At 37.3% G+C, this 18,614-nt stretch overlaps 1 long non-coding RNA gene across 1 annotated transcript; it reads right to left on the bottom strand.

Annotated features, from left to right (window-relative positions):
* Window positions 1–3,978: 3,978 nt before the first annotated feature.
* Window positions 3,979–5,461, bottom strand: LOC114579356. Its single transcript, XR_003700279.1, has 3 exons — window positions 5,388–5,461; window positions 4,718–4,801; window positions 3,979–4,164 (listed from the first exon to the last, which is right to left on the bottom strand). It is a non-coding gene; the product is annotated as an uncharacterized LOC114579356 (long non-coding RNA).
* Between the last annotated feature and the right edge of the window lie 13,153 nt (window positions 5,462–18,614).

Below are 18,614 nucleotides of genomic sequence, written 5' to 3'. Positions count from 1 at the left end.
TGGACAGAGACAGGTGAGAGGAAGGTAATTGGATCAGATCTTGTTGATGATGCCACAAGAAAAATCAAATTTATCAGGGATAGATTACTAGCAGTTCAAGATAGACAGAAGAAGTATTATGATGTTAAGCACCGATTAATGTAATTCAGTGTGGGAGACTTTGTTTTTATAAAGATTAGACCTATGAAGGGTGTACTTCGTTTTAGCAAGGTTGGCAAACTTAGTCCTCGCTACATTGATCTTTTTGAGATAGTGGAAAGGATTGGGAAGGTGGCCTATAGATTAGATTTACCTACTGCATATGCTGTCCACAATGTGTTCCATGTTTCTTCACTGAGGAAGTATATATCGGATGATCCTTTAAGATCATATCGGAAGATGTGGACTTACAGCCAGATCTTACATATGTTGAAGAACCGGATCGTATTCTGGAGTATAGTGTTAAGCAACTTACAAGCAGGGAGATACCGTTCATGAAAGTACTAAGGAAGTATGGATTGAAAAAAATTGCCACGTGGGAGAAAGAGTCAGAAATGAGGAAGTGTTATCCTCATCTTTTTGAGTAAGGTATGATTGTTTGTTTTTCCTTTCTTTAAATTTCGTGGACGAAATTTTTATTAGGAGGGGAGGATTGTAAAACCCAAAAATTCGTCATTTAAGTGCGTTGCACGCATTTCAATGCGCCGCGACGAACTTAAGTGAAATTTCGATGCCGTCGAAATTCAACGAAATAAATTTTATTAAATTCGTCACGAAATTTCGATCGAAACGGTATATAGAACTTGTAGTTAATTTCGCACGGTTTGGGAGTTAAAATTCGTCGAAGTCCGTTTAAGTAACATTTGGCATTTTCTACCCATTTTGCCCTTCATGAATTAAAAGAAAAATTATAGAGATAAGGGCACATGCGTAAAATCCATTCCTTAAGTCCTCATAAGCCCTAAGGGACCGAAATATTCGGTCCCTTGTGTTTGATCGGCCGACCCAACGAAGAGGGCGACGAGAGAGAGAGGGGAGGCGACGGGAGGCTCCTCTTGGCCGGCGAACGGCGAGTTTTTTCGATGTGATTTTGGAAGGAAAATGTCGGGGAGGCCTAGGGAAGAAGAGAGGTAAGCTTCTTACGCAAGAAAAATGAAAATTTTCTTGAGATTTTTTCATAGAAAATATTAGGGTTTGTGTTTTTTTTAGAAATTTTTTTAGGAAACCTTTAGGGTTTGATTTGATCTAGGTTTTTCTACCCTACATGTCAATTTTTTTTAAGCAAAATACTAAATCCGAAATTTAGGGTTTCTCTTTTTGATGAAATTTTTATGGGAATGACTAGAAGAGCTTAAGGGAAGACTTTTGGTATAAAAAATGTAAGTTTTCCTTAAGCAATTTTGAGTTTAAAAATTTGGGGAAAGTTTAGGGTTTTTCCAAATTTAACTTTTGAAGATTGCATATTCTCTAAATGTGTTCCTAAGGGCTTAGGGAAGCTTCTAACTGAGAAATTTGAGAGAAAACTATTTTTCCTAATTTTTATTTAATATCAATCCGAAAATTTGTTAATATTATTTATCAATTAGATGAATGGGAGGTTTTGGCATGCTTAAGGGATGGAATTAGCAAAATGTGAAAGTCAAAATTTTGAGAATTATAGTAAATCCGAAAATGAAAATAATAATTATATTTTTTAAAATAAAATTAAAATGTTAGAGATTTAAATGTAAGTAATAGAAATTGAAAAATCGTTTTCCCTTAGGTTGGAATAAGGGAAAGGAGGTGACGACTTAAGCGGGAAATTTTCAAAGCAAGGCTTCTTAAATGTAAGTGACTCTACTTGCTAGGGAAAGTGTTCATTTCGTTATATATATATTGCTTTATGTTATTGGTTGCAAAGAAGATAGAAAAATTAATGTTCAAAGTTCTTTTATCATGTTCATGTTCAATGGTTACTTAGTGGTTTGACTTTGAGCAAAAGTTTTTTAGCATATCATATGAAATCATGAGCATGAACATCTTCTTATCATTTTCATGCTTAACCATACTTATGATATATGAATATATGAAATGCATAGCTTGTGATTATTAATGACGGAGTACCAAGATGTGGCTCTTTGAGCAAAGACGATATTTGAGGCAATATGGAACGAAATGAAAATATTATGGCCATGAATGATGTGTACCTGATCAGTACAATTCGGTACTCCGGGACGGATGTATACAATATGAATAGAAAGATAAACATATGCAAGTATATCTCATGTTATCTCATGTTAAGAAATCATATTTCATGTTATCTCATATTAGATAAGCATAACTCATATCATGTTCAATATATAGTGAACTAATACATGCTTCAAGATATACCTTAAGACGTCTATTAGCACATGTGTAGGTTATTAATCCGCAAGTTCTTTTCTTTTAAATGTACACGAACTTTAGCTGTAGTTGTCACATACTGAGCGTAGCTCACTCCCTAGTTTTGAGAAATTTTCAGGAGAACCCTCTCATAAGTGATGGCGGATCACCCGAGGTTTACTTATAGTCGTCGCGCAACGGGTGACAGGTTCTTTTATTGTTTTCTTTAGTTGTAGTTCTTTACTTTATTTTTGGATGGCATGTAGAGCATGATTAGATATAAGTTGTCATCTTGTAAATTATGAACAACCTGTGGAATGGAACTAAAATGTTTAAAAGGCGCTTTTTGTTCTTGAAGATTATTTAGAAAAATTTTTGTTTACATGAAAGATGAATAGTGTTTGATCAGAACGTCCGATTTCGTTCCCGCCTCGTTCGTACGAGCTAACCGGGCCGGATCGTGACAGGTCAGATGAGCTAAGTGTCCAAATAGGTAAATGATTATGAAATAGAAACTAATCTATCAAGTGTGTATGACGCTCCAGATCAAGATCCCATACTTTCATCGTTCTGGGTTCACCGTTGCCCTTAGCGCTCAAATTTAAGTTGAGTTATATCAAATATTAGTATTAATTTTTCATCATTTGGGAGCTTCTCAATAAAATATTAAGAGAGAGCATCTTCTTGCACATTATTTCAAATAACCTAAATTTGTTTAGTAAAACATTTTTTGAAGTAAAAATTTAAAAGTTGGAATATTTAAAACTAAGAAAGCCTAAGATTGGTTGAACAAAGACCCATGGTACATGTCTACAAGATCTAGTGAATATGTGAAATTATAACTTGTCAATGAATAGTATTGGAAGATTGAGTGGTAAAAACTAATAAATTTAAGTACATTAGATGTACTAAATTAAAAAAAATAGAAATAAACATGTGGAGAACTTCTAGCATTAAAACTAGGTGGGTATAGTAGAGACTCGTCTTTAAAATATTGTGTGGATTAAAGATTTTATGTAGATTTAAAAGAAATTTTTTAATAATTGTAACTAAACTAGCAAAGCTATATTTGATTTTGGCGATGAAGACAAATACATTACTAATGTACAAATAGAGCACCATAAAATCACAAATTTGGGGTAAAACTTTGAAGAATAGAGTTGGAAATCATTATAACAGAAATAGACATCAACTATCAAATTATTTGAAAAGAAATAAAAATTTCTATCAGAAAAATAGGTCATTTGATCTCTAACTCAACAGCCTATTTGAACAAGGGTGAAGGACTTCAATAAAAAAAAATTACCTCTAACTCATACACATTACCACTGGCATTCTATGCAATGCTTTCATACAATAAAGAATATACTGAAGATAATAACTCTTGGCCATCATCTGGAGAAGTTAGCTTTACCCCACCCACATGAGCTTCCATAACACAAAATCAATTGGAACTTAAGATGACCATGTATAATAGGATAACATATATGATTAATCTACCCAACTTCCAATAACAGTGTCACTCTAGAATTTATCAGAAGCCAAACTATCTAATTTCTAAAACTAAAATCCAAAGGTAAATTAAAAATAATAATAATAACAATAATATGATGGAAGCATAGACAATGATACCTGATTCAATGTTAAAGTTCCAGTTTTATCGTTGCAGATGGTAGTGGTAGATCCAATCGTTTCACAAGCTGATAGCCTTCGAAACTGTAACGTAGCAACTTACTAATAGTTGAACGTATGGATTCTAGTTTGATAAGAAGAGAAGCATATCAATGCTTTGCTTCCATCATCTTCTTCATTGAGTAGGCAAGACTGAAATTGGGAAAAGCAATTAACCATAAGAATCAGGAAGAACTTGACGTCATATCATCAAGAAAGGAAAACAATCAACACTTATGTCAATGTACCAACCAATGGAAGACCTTCAGGTACAGCAACAACCATTTATAATTCACAGGTTAATTAGTAACTAGATAACAAAATCCAAATCTTTCATATGGATACATATTGCTATAGTCAAAATCTTAACAGCTCCATCTACAGCATCTTTCACACTTGTATGCCCCTTGACAAATTGAACACTTCCATCAAAATTCTTTGTATGACCAGTGAAAAATCTATAAATTATATCTCAAGTCTTCAGTTTGCAAGATCTAAAATTGAACATGTAAATTATATCTTGGGTTCATGTTGTCCTTATGCTTATAAGGATAACAAGAACCAACGCAGCAATAGAGAGCCCTACTATGCCAGTTAAACCAGCAACACCATTCAAGCACACCTTTTCAGAGGAATCATAAATGAATCACATAGGAAAATTGGTATAATCATAAGCAAATCAATAATAAAATGGGCCACAAAAAACCTATAATGTAGTTTGTTCACCACTGCCTTCCGATATACTGGCCATCAATAATCCCCATTTAGTATTGATCCCCACAGAAATCACCTGCACACAGAATAATTTAGAAGAGACACATAAGCAAGCAAAAATAATAACATAAAAAATACATTAAGAATCAATACAGGTAATATAACTTCCAAGGCATAATTACATCTAACTTTGCTTTATGTAACTCTGAGTGAGAGTAAGGGAGAAAAACCAGAAGCAACCATGCCCCTAGAAAATGAAATCAGCATTCAACTCCATTACTATTATCATCGTTATACTAATAGGGATATCCAACTAAGTAGCACTCAGATAATGCTAACAATGAGCCCTTCTAGAACTACCTGCTTCTCATTTGAAATAAATGTCCTAGTTCAAGTAAATCTGAGATACCAACCACTAATTCTTATAAATTTATTGCAAAAAATTTGCAGTTATGGCTCCTTAAAATAATGGCAAGTTCCTAGCATGCTTATAAACAAATTGGCTAAAAACTACTTGTGGTTTATCCAGAACATTTTGTTCCAATCACAAAGCTAGTTTAAAATATTCATCAATCATCTCCTGCAACAAGCAATAATAATACTATAGATGTTTGATAATCCCCACACTGTTATTCTACAAGATACAAAAGAAAATAACTCACAATCATAATCCCATAATCGTCAGCAACTTTGCACCTAGGCATCAAAAATAGTGTTTTGAGATCCTTATGCGCCTGCAAGAAAGAATTGAAACAATCTTGTTAGTCTAAATGATAAGAAATATACAAAAACAACATCAATATCAAGCCCTTATCCCACTGTTGGCTCAGTTGCATGAGACCTTTTTCTTCATTGTGTTCTATTAAGAGTCATTCTCATTTAAATATAATAAAAAAATCATTTCTAATAATTTCTAAACAATTCATTTTATGTCTTGGTCTACATTTCTTAACATAAGCCGGATCTAATACATTTTACTTTTCTAACCAAGTCAACGAAGTGTCGATGCTTTATGTCACCAAACCATCTAGGACGACACTCTCTAATTCACATTAAATATCTCTAAGCAGACCTTGCATTCATAGAACCTCTATAATTAAAACATTCATTTTTTTCACAAGGTACAGATATTCTTTAAATTGCATATAAACATATCAAAGGCACAAGTTCAATCAAGATCATACCTACGTCAAGTTGCATCTAATGAAAATTGTATTAAAGCATGCATAAAAAGGATGACTATCAATTAACTTTTCATAGAAAATAAATCTCAAATCTTCAGTCGCCTATCAAAAATGGCATAAATACTATCAAAGAACAAAAGATGATGATGATTGGTCCAATTTTATAAGAGAAATAGGGAAGTTCCACCCCCCATGCCTGCCACCCCTAATGGTGGGGGTCAACTAGCTTGATTAAGAGGAAATTAAGTTGAATTTAGTAGGGAAAATTCAAATAGAAAGGGGCTATTTTGGGATTTGACCTAATTTTGTATGCTTAAGTATATTTGGAAGTTAAAGTTAGGTTTTTTATCTCTGTTTTGCTATAATTTCCGGGTTCTTGATTTTGCTTAGGCTCTAGCGACGTCCAGAGATTTAGGAAGGGGTGTAAATGAGTCGAGTCGATTCGAGTAGTGGCCTTATCGATCTCAGCTTGTCAATTAGAAAATCAACTCAAACTCGAGCTCAAGCTCGAGTTGAGCTCCAAAGGCGAGCTCTAGCTCGGCTCGTCCCACTGTAAAAGACCTCGAGGTAACTCACGAGCCTACGATGATTTTCATGATCCAGTCGTCATTCGCGCCAAGTCCGGTTCTTCCGCTGCCTAGTCGTCTTCCGCGTGCGGTCTGCAAACTCCAACACGCACGTCTGCCTCCACCTCATGCAACCTTTTAAGCATCGCGCATTGCGTAGTTGGCCTTGAATCTCGAATTCGAGATTTAGGCGAGATTTAAGAAAAAAAAGAATTTATTATTAATTTTTAATAATATTCAAATTTAATAAATAGAATAAAAATTATTTTAAAAAATATTAATAGTGATTCAAGGCATCTATCGAGCCAAGTCTCATCAAGCTCGAACTCGAACTCGTTTAATAAACAAGCTCAAGTTTGAGCTCGAGCTCGAGTCGACTAACGAGTCGAGGCTAGGCTCACTTACACCCCTATATTTGGGAGAGCTGAATCTTCCTCTCCAATAGAAGATCCTTTGTATATTGTTGTGTTCCTTCATCCATTATCAATTAAAAAAGTTTGAAGTTTTCCATCCAAGTTCTTCTCAAGTTCTATTTTGCAAAATGCTGAAATTAAATTTTAGCAAGGGAGACTATGGTTTCCTATAAGTGTATCCTAAAAAATTGGTATTAGAAATAGAGATTTGGTTGTCACCGATTAGTGTTCAACGTTATCGCTACCCTCATATTCAAAAGGACAAGATAGAGAAGCTGATCCGAGAGGAGTTGGAGGCTTCAAGAAGAAGGACGGGAGCTGGAGATTCTGTGTTGATTACCGAGCTCTAAATAAGAAGACTGTGCCGGACAAGTTTCTCATACAAGTGATTGATGAGCTACTGGATTAGTTGTGTGGAGCAATGGTGTTCACCAAGGTGGATCTGAAGTCGAGATACCATCAAATCAGGATAATGGAGGAGGATGTCCCGAAGATTGCTTTTAAGACACATGAGGGGCATTAAGAGTTCTTAGTTATTCCATTCAGGCTCACAAACGCCCTTGCCACTTTCCAGTCGCACATAAATAGGGTGTTCAAACCATATCTCCGGAAGTTTGCACTGGTTTTCTTTGATGACATCCCGGTGTGCAACAAGTTAATAGAAGAGCACTTAGAGCATGTGATGCTGGTCTTGGAAGTATTATAGGAGCATCAGCTAAGGGGGCCAACTGGAAAAAGTGTTGCTTGCACAGACCAGTTTGGAATACTTGGGGCACGTGATTTCTCAGGAAAGGGGCGGCTGTAGATCAGGCCAAGATTGAGGCAATGCAGAAATAGCCTCTACCTAGGAATCTAAGAGAGCTGAGAAGATTTCTAGGTTTGACGGGGTACTTGTAAAACCCCGAAAATCCTATTTTAGTGCATTGCAGGCTTTTTAAAGCGCCGCGACGAATTTTTAAGTAAAATTTTCAAGGTTATCGGAATGCAACGAAATTAATTTTAGAAAATCCTACGCGAAATTCTGATCGTTTTGGTATATAGAAGTTATACCTAATTTTACCTAATTAGAGAGTTATTAATCTTAGAAGTCACTAAATACCGGTTTTACCCCTATACTAATAATAGGCAAAATTTGTTTAAGTAAGGGTAATATGGTCTTTTAGCAAATCCCTTTTTCCCTAAATAAGCAACCGGTCCTCTCCCGGTCCCATTTCACGCGTGACCGAACGAAGAGGGGCGGAACCGAGCGGTTAGGCGCGGACGGCGGGTTCGGCGAGGGCGCTCCGGCGGCGATCTTCCGGCGAGAAATTTAGGTCGAATCGAAGAGGGCGACGAGAGGATTACTCCGGTATGTTTATTCGACTGTATTGTAAATTTTATTGAAAAAGAAAGAATTAAGGGAATAGTAACCTTTCATGTTTGCATGTTGATCCGGATGTACCCAAATGGTAAAGGAGCTCTTACGAGCATTGGTAAAGGAATGTTCTTATGAACCTATGGTAAAGGAAAGTTCTTATGAACTTATGGTAAAGGAATTTGGCCACTATTTGACTGCGTACCTGATCAGTACGAAATGGGGTACATTCGGGACGGGTGATTCATTAAGCATACATAATCTGCACTTTGCATTTCATATGAATAAGATTAAGAAAAGAAAGGAAAGGAAATGTTTATGTAAAAGAGAATGTTATTGCTTTAAGACATGTTTAAAGAATCAGTTTCTAATTAAAATAGTTTTATTTCAGCAATTTATAAAGTTAATTGTATTATGAACTACCTGCTGGGCTTTAGCTCATTCCTCGTTTTGGAAATCTTTTTCAGGAGAAAAGCAATGGCTGCATGACGACCTTACATGTATCGTCGTAGGGGACCTCAGGATGAAAGGTTCCATTTATTTTATGTTTTAAGTCTAAGGTTTGAGTTAGTATCTGAGTATGAACAGTATGTAGAGTTTATGTAATGTTGACTCAAAAGTTTTTATTGGTATTGAGATAATCTGAACTGTTTGGGACTATCTGTATTTGATGTTGTTTTAGTGGCTCTTTCTTATTTATGGATGATATTTATGTACTGATGTTATTTATCTAATGAATTTGATTTATGTTTTTAATGCTCTTCCGTACGATGTCTGTTCCCGCCCCGATATTATTGGGCTAGCCGGGCCGGGTCGTGACAGTACTACCGGAGATTCAAGAGTGGATACAATATCATAGCCTAGCCGCTGACAAAATAGCTAAAGAAGGACAGCATCTTGTGGGGAGAGGCAACTACACGAGCCCTTAAGAGACTAAAGAAGGCAATGATCAAAATTTTAGTTTTGGCCCTACCAGATTTTAGTTAGATTTTTGTGGTAGAGATGGATGCATCATGATATGTGTTGAGGGTCGTGCTCATGCAGAATCACAGACCCATAGCCTACTTCAGCCAGGTATTGACAGCCAAAGTTAGGTTGAAGTCAGTCTATGAGATGGAATTGATGGCCATTGTGTTAGCCATTAAGAAGTGGCGACCATACTTCTTAGGTGTGCATTTCATTGTCAGGACGGACCAAAGGAGCTTAAAGTTCCTTTTGAAGCAGAGTATGGTGACTGAAGAGCATTAAAGATTGTTGTCAAAGCTATTAGCCTATGATTTTGGGATTCATTATTAGTCAAGATTTGAGAATAAGGCGGCGAATACCCTATCCAGATGCATCGGGGAGCTCTAGGAGTTGGCTTTGTCGATACCACTGATACGAGATTGGGGGGTGATCAAAGAGGAAAGTATGCAGGATGAGTTGGGAAAAATTAGAGCAAATCTTTTGAAGGATGAAAACAGTCACCCAGGCTACTCTTTAGAGGGGGAGAGACTGTTGTACTATGGGAGGTTTGTGATACCACTAACCTCAGTTCATATCCTACAGCTACTGCAAGAGTTCCGCGGGAGCGCGTTGGGAGGTCATTCTGGTGTACTAAAGACATACAGGAGACTAGCAGCGGAGCTGTATTGGAAAGGGATGCACAAGGATGTGGAAGAGATGGTGGCTAGATGTGAGGTATGCTAGCAGAACAAGTAGATGGCTATGCCTTTAGGGGGTTATTTTAACCCCTAGAACTACCTGACAGGGTGTGGGAGGAGGTCACCATGGACTTTATTGATGGGTTACCTCGATTGAAAGGGTTTACTGTGATTATGGTGGAACTTCATAGATTGAGCAAGTACACTAACTTCATCCCCCTATGACATCCTTAAATGACAGTGACAGCAGCAAAAGCATTCATCAGGGAGATAGTTAGGCTAAATGGGATACCATAGTCTATAGTATCTAACAAAGATAAGGTGTTCCTCAATTATTTTTGGAGGGAGACGTTTAGGCTATAGAGGATAGTGCTGAAGAGGAGGACCGCTTATCACCCCCAGACAGACGGGAAAAGTAAACAGGGGCTTGTAGACATACCTGTGATGTTTTGCTTCAGAAACACCTAGAGTATGGGCCAAGTGGCTAGCGTGCATAGAATACTAGTACAATACTTCATACCACTCAACCTCCCAGATGACTCCTTTTAAGTTGATGTATGGGAGAGACTCTCCACATTTGGTACATTTTGGGTAGTGATACGCACCAGTATCTTCAGTAAAGTAGTACGTACTAAGGGCTCAGCAGATTATAAAGAAGCAGATAGAAGAACACAGGAAAGACATTTAATTTGTCGTTGAGGACAGGGTATTCTTAAAGCTCCTGCACACAGAGAATAGTAGCCAACATAAAAAATGAGAAGTTAGCATCGAGGTATTCTGGCCCTTATAAGATATTGGAGAGAATTGGAGCAGGTACTTTGGCCCTTATAAGATATTGTTTGAAGTTACCCCCGACGGCTTCCATACACCCAGTGTTCCATATATCATAGTTGAGGAGAGCAATGGAGGATCATGCAACTAGTTCAGAACTACCAGGGGCACTGACATAAGATCTGGAGGTGGTTTTGGAACCACATGAGCTTAAAAGGGTTTGTCAAGGAAAGGGAAAGTCCAAGGAAGTGTTGATTAAGTGACAGAACTTACCTAACTATAATGCCACTTGGGAACCATACGAGAGGGTGAAGAATCAATTTCCCTCCTTCCACCTTGAGGACAAGGTGGCTCTTTGGAAGGGGAGTATTGATAAACCCGTCCAAAGACCGGTCTAATTTTATAAGAGGCGGAACAGAGAAGTTCTGCCACCCAAGCTTGTCTCCCTTGATGGTGGGGGTCCAATTGCTTGATTAAGAGGAGATAAAGGAGGATTTAGGTGGAAAAATTCAATTATAACGGATTGTTTTGGGATTTGACCAAATTTTGTATGCTTAAGTATGTTTGGAGGCTAGGGTTAGGTTTTTTTATCCATGTTTTGTTGTAATTTCCTGGTTCTTGGTTTTCATTTGGGCTCTAGCAGCGTCTAGAGATTTGTGAGAGTCGAATCTTCTTCTCCAATACAAGATCCATTGCATCTTGTTGTGTTCCTTCATCTATTATCAATTAAAGAAGTTTGATTCTAGTTTTCCTTCCAAGTTCTTCTCAAGTTCTATTTTGCAAAGTGCTGAAATTAAATTTCAGCAATGGAGACTCTTGTTTCTTACAAGCGTATCCTAAAAGATGATTTTCCTATTATTTCTACTATATAAATTATTGATGTTAAAACGTGATCTATTCAATAATTTATAGGTCATTTCTAAAACATAAGTCATATTAATAATCATAAAAGTGCAATATTTTTAGGCTAAAATAGCACTAAATTCGAATCTTATACTAATGCAATATATTCTTGCTATCACCTGCACTTATTCTTAACTTGTTCTTGCTATCACGTTTGTTGAATTGGACCTATAAGGTTCTACTGTCAAACATTCTAAGTTTATAATTCAATAAATAAAGAACAATAAAGAAAAAGGGTAAAAAAAATACCCAATTCTTCTATTCAGCTACTATTCATCCACAAAGAAAAAAGGATTACATCAAGGCTAGTCATCAAGAGAACTTTCGATTAAGGATAGTCATCAATCAAATACGTAGAAATACATGTTATCTAGCACATAGTAGCAGCATGAGTTTAAGCATATAGAAATTGATATTTAAAATTTGAAATTTTCACCATCTTGCACTTAAAGTGGATGGTGGGGGAATGGATGGACCCGATCAAGATCCCATGGTTCCGTCATCCCAGACCATCGTGGTCCCTGGTCTACTTAATCAAAAGAGGTAGTTGACCCAATCTGACAAAAGGATCCTTGTCGGCAGCCATGGGATGTTTCGTCCAATGGTACCTTGTAGACCTAGGGTGAGTATTTGTCTAAGGGGGTAAATTTGAATCCACCTTAGCTAATAGAGAGCTTTGTGCCTTATCAATCATATCTTATTGATTCATATCTCAAGAATTTGATGCCACTAAGGAACATATTGTCTCTGGCCATAACTGTAATATAATTGTGCCATTTGGCAACAAAACCACTAGGTTCAGAGAGCCTCGGGTCATAATCGTTTATCCTACGATGCTATTTGGCGGCAAAATTGCCGGTCAGACGACACATACCACGTCCTTATTGGTATGAGATTATTTGAGAATGGACCCTAGTGATATTTTCGACTAGGCATTAGCTCAATGTGAGCTAAAGTAAATTTCAATTTGTCCACCTCGGCAAACTGTTACGGAGGGTGGATGGGTTTTGCTTTAAGTGGTTGATGGTTTAATTTCAATTTAAAATTTTTAATCCTAGGATTTTAAACCATTTCAATTTAAAATTTTTAATCCTAGGATTTTGGGATTTTTGGAGTCGTTGGAATTTGTGGGTATTTTGAATTAACCCCTCAAGTTGAGATATACGTTCAACGCGATCATCATCAGAGTGTGTGGGATCATTCATGTTTTTTTGTTTTGCAAGAATTTAAGAGCATTTGAAAAGCTAGGATCGGTTGAGATATACGTGTAACACAGCCATCATTGCGTGATTACAGGGAATTCTTATTTATGGATTGAACCTTGTTGACTCTGCCGACAGAGGATCGCGTTCGTCAGCATTACACTTTTATAAGTGAATTTTTCTTGTTATGGGCCTTGAAAATGTGGGCCAAGCAAAGAGATAGGAGTAGTAAGGATTTAGTTCAAGTGAAGTGTATTATGGACGAAGATCAAAAAGTGCTTTTCTTATAAGATAATATTCAACAAAGGTGGATGAGATATTTTGCTAAACTTTTTAATGATGATTCTGAGAATACGATTGACTTTAGTGACCTTAGCACCCTAAATGAAAATAAAGATTTCTGTTTTTATCGGCGTAATAGTAAAACCGAAGTTAGAGAGGTTTTAAAGAAAATAAAGTGTGAAAAAGCTGTTGGACCTGATGATATTCCAATAGAGATGTGGAAATGCTTAGGAGATGAAGGAATTTCTTGGCTTGCTAAACTTTTCATTACTGTTTTGAAGACTAAAAAGATGTCAGATGTGTGGAGAATAAGTTATGTTGATTCCTATTTTTAAGAATAAAGGTGATGCTCAAGATTGTACGAATTATAGAGGAATTAAGTTAATGTGTCATACTTTAAAACTATGGGAGCGAGTTATGGAGCGTAGGTTGCGGCGTGATACTAAAGTTTCTCAAAATCAATTTGGATTCATGCCGAGTAGGTCTACTATGGAAGCCATACAATCATTGAGAGGTTTGATGGAGAAATATAGAGAGAATAAGGAGGACCTACATATGTTATTTATTGATTTAGACAAAGCATATGATAAAGTTCCAAGAGAAGTGCTATGGAGAGTTCTTGAAAAGAAAGGAGTTAATAATGCTTATATTCAAATCATTAAATATATGTATGCAGGGGTTATTACTTGTGTTCAAACATAAGGTGGTTTGACCAAGTATTTTCTTATTTCTATTGGATTATATCAAGGATCAGGCATAAGCCCATATCATTTTGCTTTAGTCATGGATGTTCTCACTAGACATTTGCAAGAAGATGTACCTTAGTGTATGCTTTTTGCTGATGATATTCTTCTTGTTGATAAGACTAGAGAGGGAGTTGAAGGAAAACTTGAATTATGGAGGTCAACCTTAGAGTCTAAAGGTTTTCACTTGAGTAGATCTAAAACTGAATATATGGAGTGTAATTTTAGTAGTAATAGACCTAATGGGAGGATTGTGACTTTGGGCGATCAAGTCATTAATAAGAGTACACGTTTTAGATATCTTGGATCTATTGTTCAGAGTGATGGTGAAATAGATGGGGATATTATCAGTAGAATTCAAGTTAGATGGTTGAAGTGGATGAATGCATCGGGCTTGTTGTGTGATGAAAAAGTCCCCCTCAAACTTAAGGGAAAGTTCTATAAGAGGGTTGTGAGACCTGTAATGCTTTATGGTGCAGAATGCTAGCCATTAAAAGAGAAGCATAATACTAAGTTAAGTGTTGTAGAGATGAGGATGCTCAGGTGGATAAGTAGCTTTACCCTTAGAGACATGATATGAAATGAGCATATACTTAAAAAGGTTGGAGTAGCTCCAGTGGAAGATAAGATTAGAGAGAGTCGCCTTAGATGGTTTGGTCACATAAAAAGGCGGTCGTCCGATGACCCAGTTAGGAAAGTAGAGGTATTAGATTCGACTTAGGTTAAGAAAGGTAGAGGTAGACCTAAAAGGACTTGGTTAGAAAATATTAGAAATGATCTTTCCTTGTTAGACTTAAACAAGAGTTTGACTTTTAACAGGACACAAAGGATTCATTTAGCCGACCCCACAGTGAGACAAAGGCTTGTTGTTTCAGTTGTTGTTGTTGGGCCTTGAAGGCCTAACATGAACCATAAAATAAATATCTCAGTCTATACTGCGACTTTGTATTTGTTTGATAGTTCGAGCAGTGTCGACTTCTTTCTACCCACAAAGAAGAATCGGCCTCAAACTTGGGTTTATTGTTTGACCCACGCAGCATCTCTAGACGTCACATGTGTACTCATAAGCCGCTCGTCGGGGCCCATATGGGTGTTTGATTGCATATACATTTCTTTGTATTTACGTATACACATTATGGTGCATGTGTGGGGGCATCTCTGGAGTATTTAATTTTGATCATCTTTATGGGCAACTGTCATTTGAATGTAGCATTCGATTTGGGGGGCTTGTGCACGTCTTCTGTCCGCTCGTATGAAAGTTGTGAATTCAGTGACATGGAGTGGCAGCTTGTAGTTATTTGTCCGTTTCATTATACAGGTAGACTGTCGTGCACTACTTGTCTCTTTCTGCATGTAGATTATTGTGCACTAACGAATCTCCTGTTAGTTATTCGTAGATAATTGCATTCACCACAGGCTTGATGCCTCTCTTTTTGTAGGTAGGTTGCTTTGCATAGAAATCTTCTAGCATTGCCCGTAGGCATTTGGATTTGCTACAGTTCCTCTACATTTTCTTATAGGTATCATCTAGTGTATATGATGGACCTTTTACAATGACTTGTATGAGTTATCATTTGTTATATATCAAATTTGTTTATTTGTACGGAACTTACATATTTACTGGATATTTATTTGGCATTGGACATGAAGGTACTGCAGTATTCATCACCTTCTGTTACAACAGTCTGTAGGTATTTTGCATATGCGAGAGGTTTCCTACAATGACTCATAAGAGCTCGCATCTATCATCTCTCTCCCTACATATTGAATGTAAGAACATTTATGCAGGTATTGCATGCTACCATTGCTTTATCTGTACGGAACTTACACATTTACTGGATATTTATTTGGCATTGGTCATGAAGGTACTGCAATATTCATCACCTCCTGTTATAACAGCATGTAGGTATTTTGCATATGCGAGAGGTTTCCTACAATGACTCATAGGAGCTCGCACCTGTCATCTATCTCTCCCTACATATTGAATGTAAGAACATTTAAGCAATTATTGCATGCTACCATTGCTTGCTGAGGCTTGGAGTATTTGCTTGTGCCTCTTCTAATTCATGTTGCAACTACCACTTGTATTTTCAAGATACTACAAGTTTCCGTCAGTGCTTCCAATTGAATATATCTTCTTATATTTTTGACGTTGTATACAGGGCGTTGTTGTGTTCGTCTCTAACTTTCTCATGCAAACTGGTAAGTGTGCTATTATATCTTTTGTACATCGGCTCTTAATATTTGTAAAGCATTGTGATCTTCACTTGCTAATCAATCGCAACCATTTGAAGGGATATTATAATATTCACTATGTGTCGACTTCCTTCACCCGCAAGGAACTTGTTGACATGCTAAACACTTGTTGGTAACCACATCTTTGCAATCACTGTATGCCTTCCATCGTCACTTGCAAGTGCTTAGTGCACTTGCATGTAGCTGAGTAGCATAGTCTGTTTGTAGACTACTACATTTGCTACACATCTTTCACATTTTATATATAAGCAAATCGATGTGTACTCTCTTATTGCTACTAACATGCAACTTGTTGTATATCATCCTGTATTTGTTGTGATCTCTGGTCCTTGCTTATGAACGGCATATTGTATGTTCACAAAGGATCTCTCATCCTTGTAGTATATCTATTACTGCTACTTGCAAGTTAGCCACATTTGTCGTGCTCCTTTTGTATTGTATTGTATTGTATTTGTAGTATATCTATTACTACTACATTTTCGTCCCCGCCACGCTAGAGAAAAGTGTGTACGGGGTTTACCCGCCTCGTCGTAGGTGTCGCACCGGGTTTCCTTCCCACCAGGCTAAAAAAAGCGTGTATGGCCAATTTTCTGGTGCGTCACTAACGTCGAAAACAAGGTTTTGAGTTAGAAAGGTTATACTAGCACGTAGAGAATTGGTAATGATGGCAACGACAATGATATGAAAAAATTTCTTTTCCACTTCTCATCCTTTTTTTTTTTTTTGAAACCTACTCCTCTTCTCTTTTTTTTTTTTTTTTTTTTTGAATTCTTTTGAATTCTTCTCATCTCTCTTTATCCTTTTTCTTTATTTTCTTCTCTTTTCCCTTACTTCTTTCTTTTCTTTTTTAACTCTTTTTCTTCTCTTTTTTTTTTGTTTTGAATCTCCCTCATCTTCTTTCTATATATATATATATATATATATATATATAATGGAATTATTATTATCATTATTATTGATAATGCTAATATTGTCATTAATAAGAATATTATTGTTAACAATAATATTAATACTAATAAATAACTAATGTTAATATTAAAATCAATAATAATTATTATAATAATAATATAACAATAGCAGCAATAAATCATAATCATTAATATCAACAGTAATACATATAATAAGAAAGAAAGTTTTAATATACCCAGTTCTGTGACTATGAGGGAGATCGGGTGAGGATGCCGACTAGAGGTCGGTTGCTTGCGGCTATATTTGGAAGGAGAGGCAAGAGTGGAACTTGGCTTGGAGAGGTGAAGAAGATGTTGGCTAGGTCGGGTATTCGCCTTGGGCTAGGGATTCGGTCACAGGGAGTTTGACGAGATGGGGACCGATCAGTTATGGCAGAGGAAGGAGGTTTGAATTCAGCTATGGAGGAGCTATCCGCGAGGAAGAAGGTCGGGTCTAAGCAGGGGAAGCAGGTTTGGAGGTCGACGGGATAGAAGATTCAGCTAGGGCAGGAAGTTTCGGCTATAGGTTGAAGGGCTTGGTTGGGTTCTCGCGTGAGGTAGGAGTCGGAGAAGGAGATAGGTCGATTGAAGGGTTCAGTTTGGTGTGGATATGTTCGATTGGGGATGTTTGTGTGGGGGTGTGGATTCAGCTAGGGCAGGAAGTTTCGGCTATAGGTTGAAGGGCTTGGTTGGGTTCTCGCGTGAGGTAGGAGTCGGAGAAGGAGATAGGTCGATTGAAGGGTTCAGTTTGGTGTGGATATGTTCGATTGGGGATGTTTGTGTGGGGGCTGGGACCAGCGTTTGTAGGAGGAGAGGTCGAGATTCGGTGGAGTTGGAGTGGGGCCTGCATTCGATCTACTGAGGATTCGGGTATCGGGATGCTTACGATAGTTGGAGGAGGCATCAGATGCGGGAAGAAGAATGGGAGATCGGAAGAGGAGACGGAGTTTAGTCGTGGGTTTGTAAGGCTCGACGGGATGGGAGAAAGGGTCGATAGTATGGACGGGAGCTACTGAATTTTGACTTGCAGCTCGTGGCAGGGAAATCGGACGAGTCTTATGAAGTTTCGGGTGTGGGAGATGTCGCTTAAGTTTGGCAGGAAGAAGTGGTCGGACAAGGCAGTGGTCGGGGTCGATTTTGGAGTGCGGGATCTTGTGTGTAAGGCAAAGAAGCTGAAGACTTCGCCCTATTCTCGTTTTAACGACGCAAATAGGCATGCTTTTGAGGTGGGATTCAAGCAGACATGACGGGAGAAGCGACGCTTCGGTGCCGTTTTGAAGAGGAAATGACTACTGTAGCTAAGGCAAGATTTCTGGCAGTATTTGCGCACGGGATATGGCTAGCAGGCTGTGGCAGGTAATGAGTAGAGCAAATTTTTTTTATTATATCTCTCTTTTATTTTTGTTAGAGGCCAACAGCCAATGACCCACTACAACTCTCACTCACTAAACGACTACAATTGCATGATAAAAATAACACACTCATGGATACATTGCTGGAAGGTCCACCACATTTCATAAATTAATATAAAGTTGATCATCATACACCTCACGAAGAAATTAACTGCAAGGATCATAAAAGTAGCGTACTCAGTTTAACAGTGAATCAAAAAAATGAATGCCACT

Source organism: Dendrobium catenatum, unplaced genomic scaffold (genome assembly GCF_001605985.2).
Source record: "Dendrobium catenatum unplaced genomic scaffold, ASM160598v2 fragScaff_scaffold_334, whole genome shotgun sequence".
NCBI lineage: Eukaryota > Viridiplantae > Streptophyta > Magnoliopsida > Asparagales > Orchidaceae > Dendrobium > Dendrobium catenatum.
Note: the sequence above shows the minus strand (reverse complement) of the source record. Positions and strands in the feature narration are given on the sequence as shown.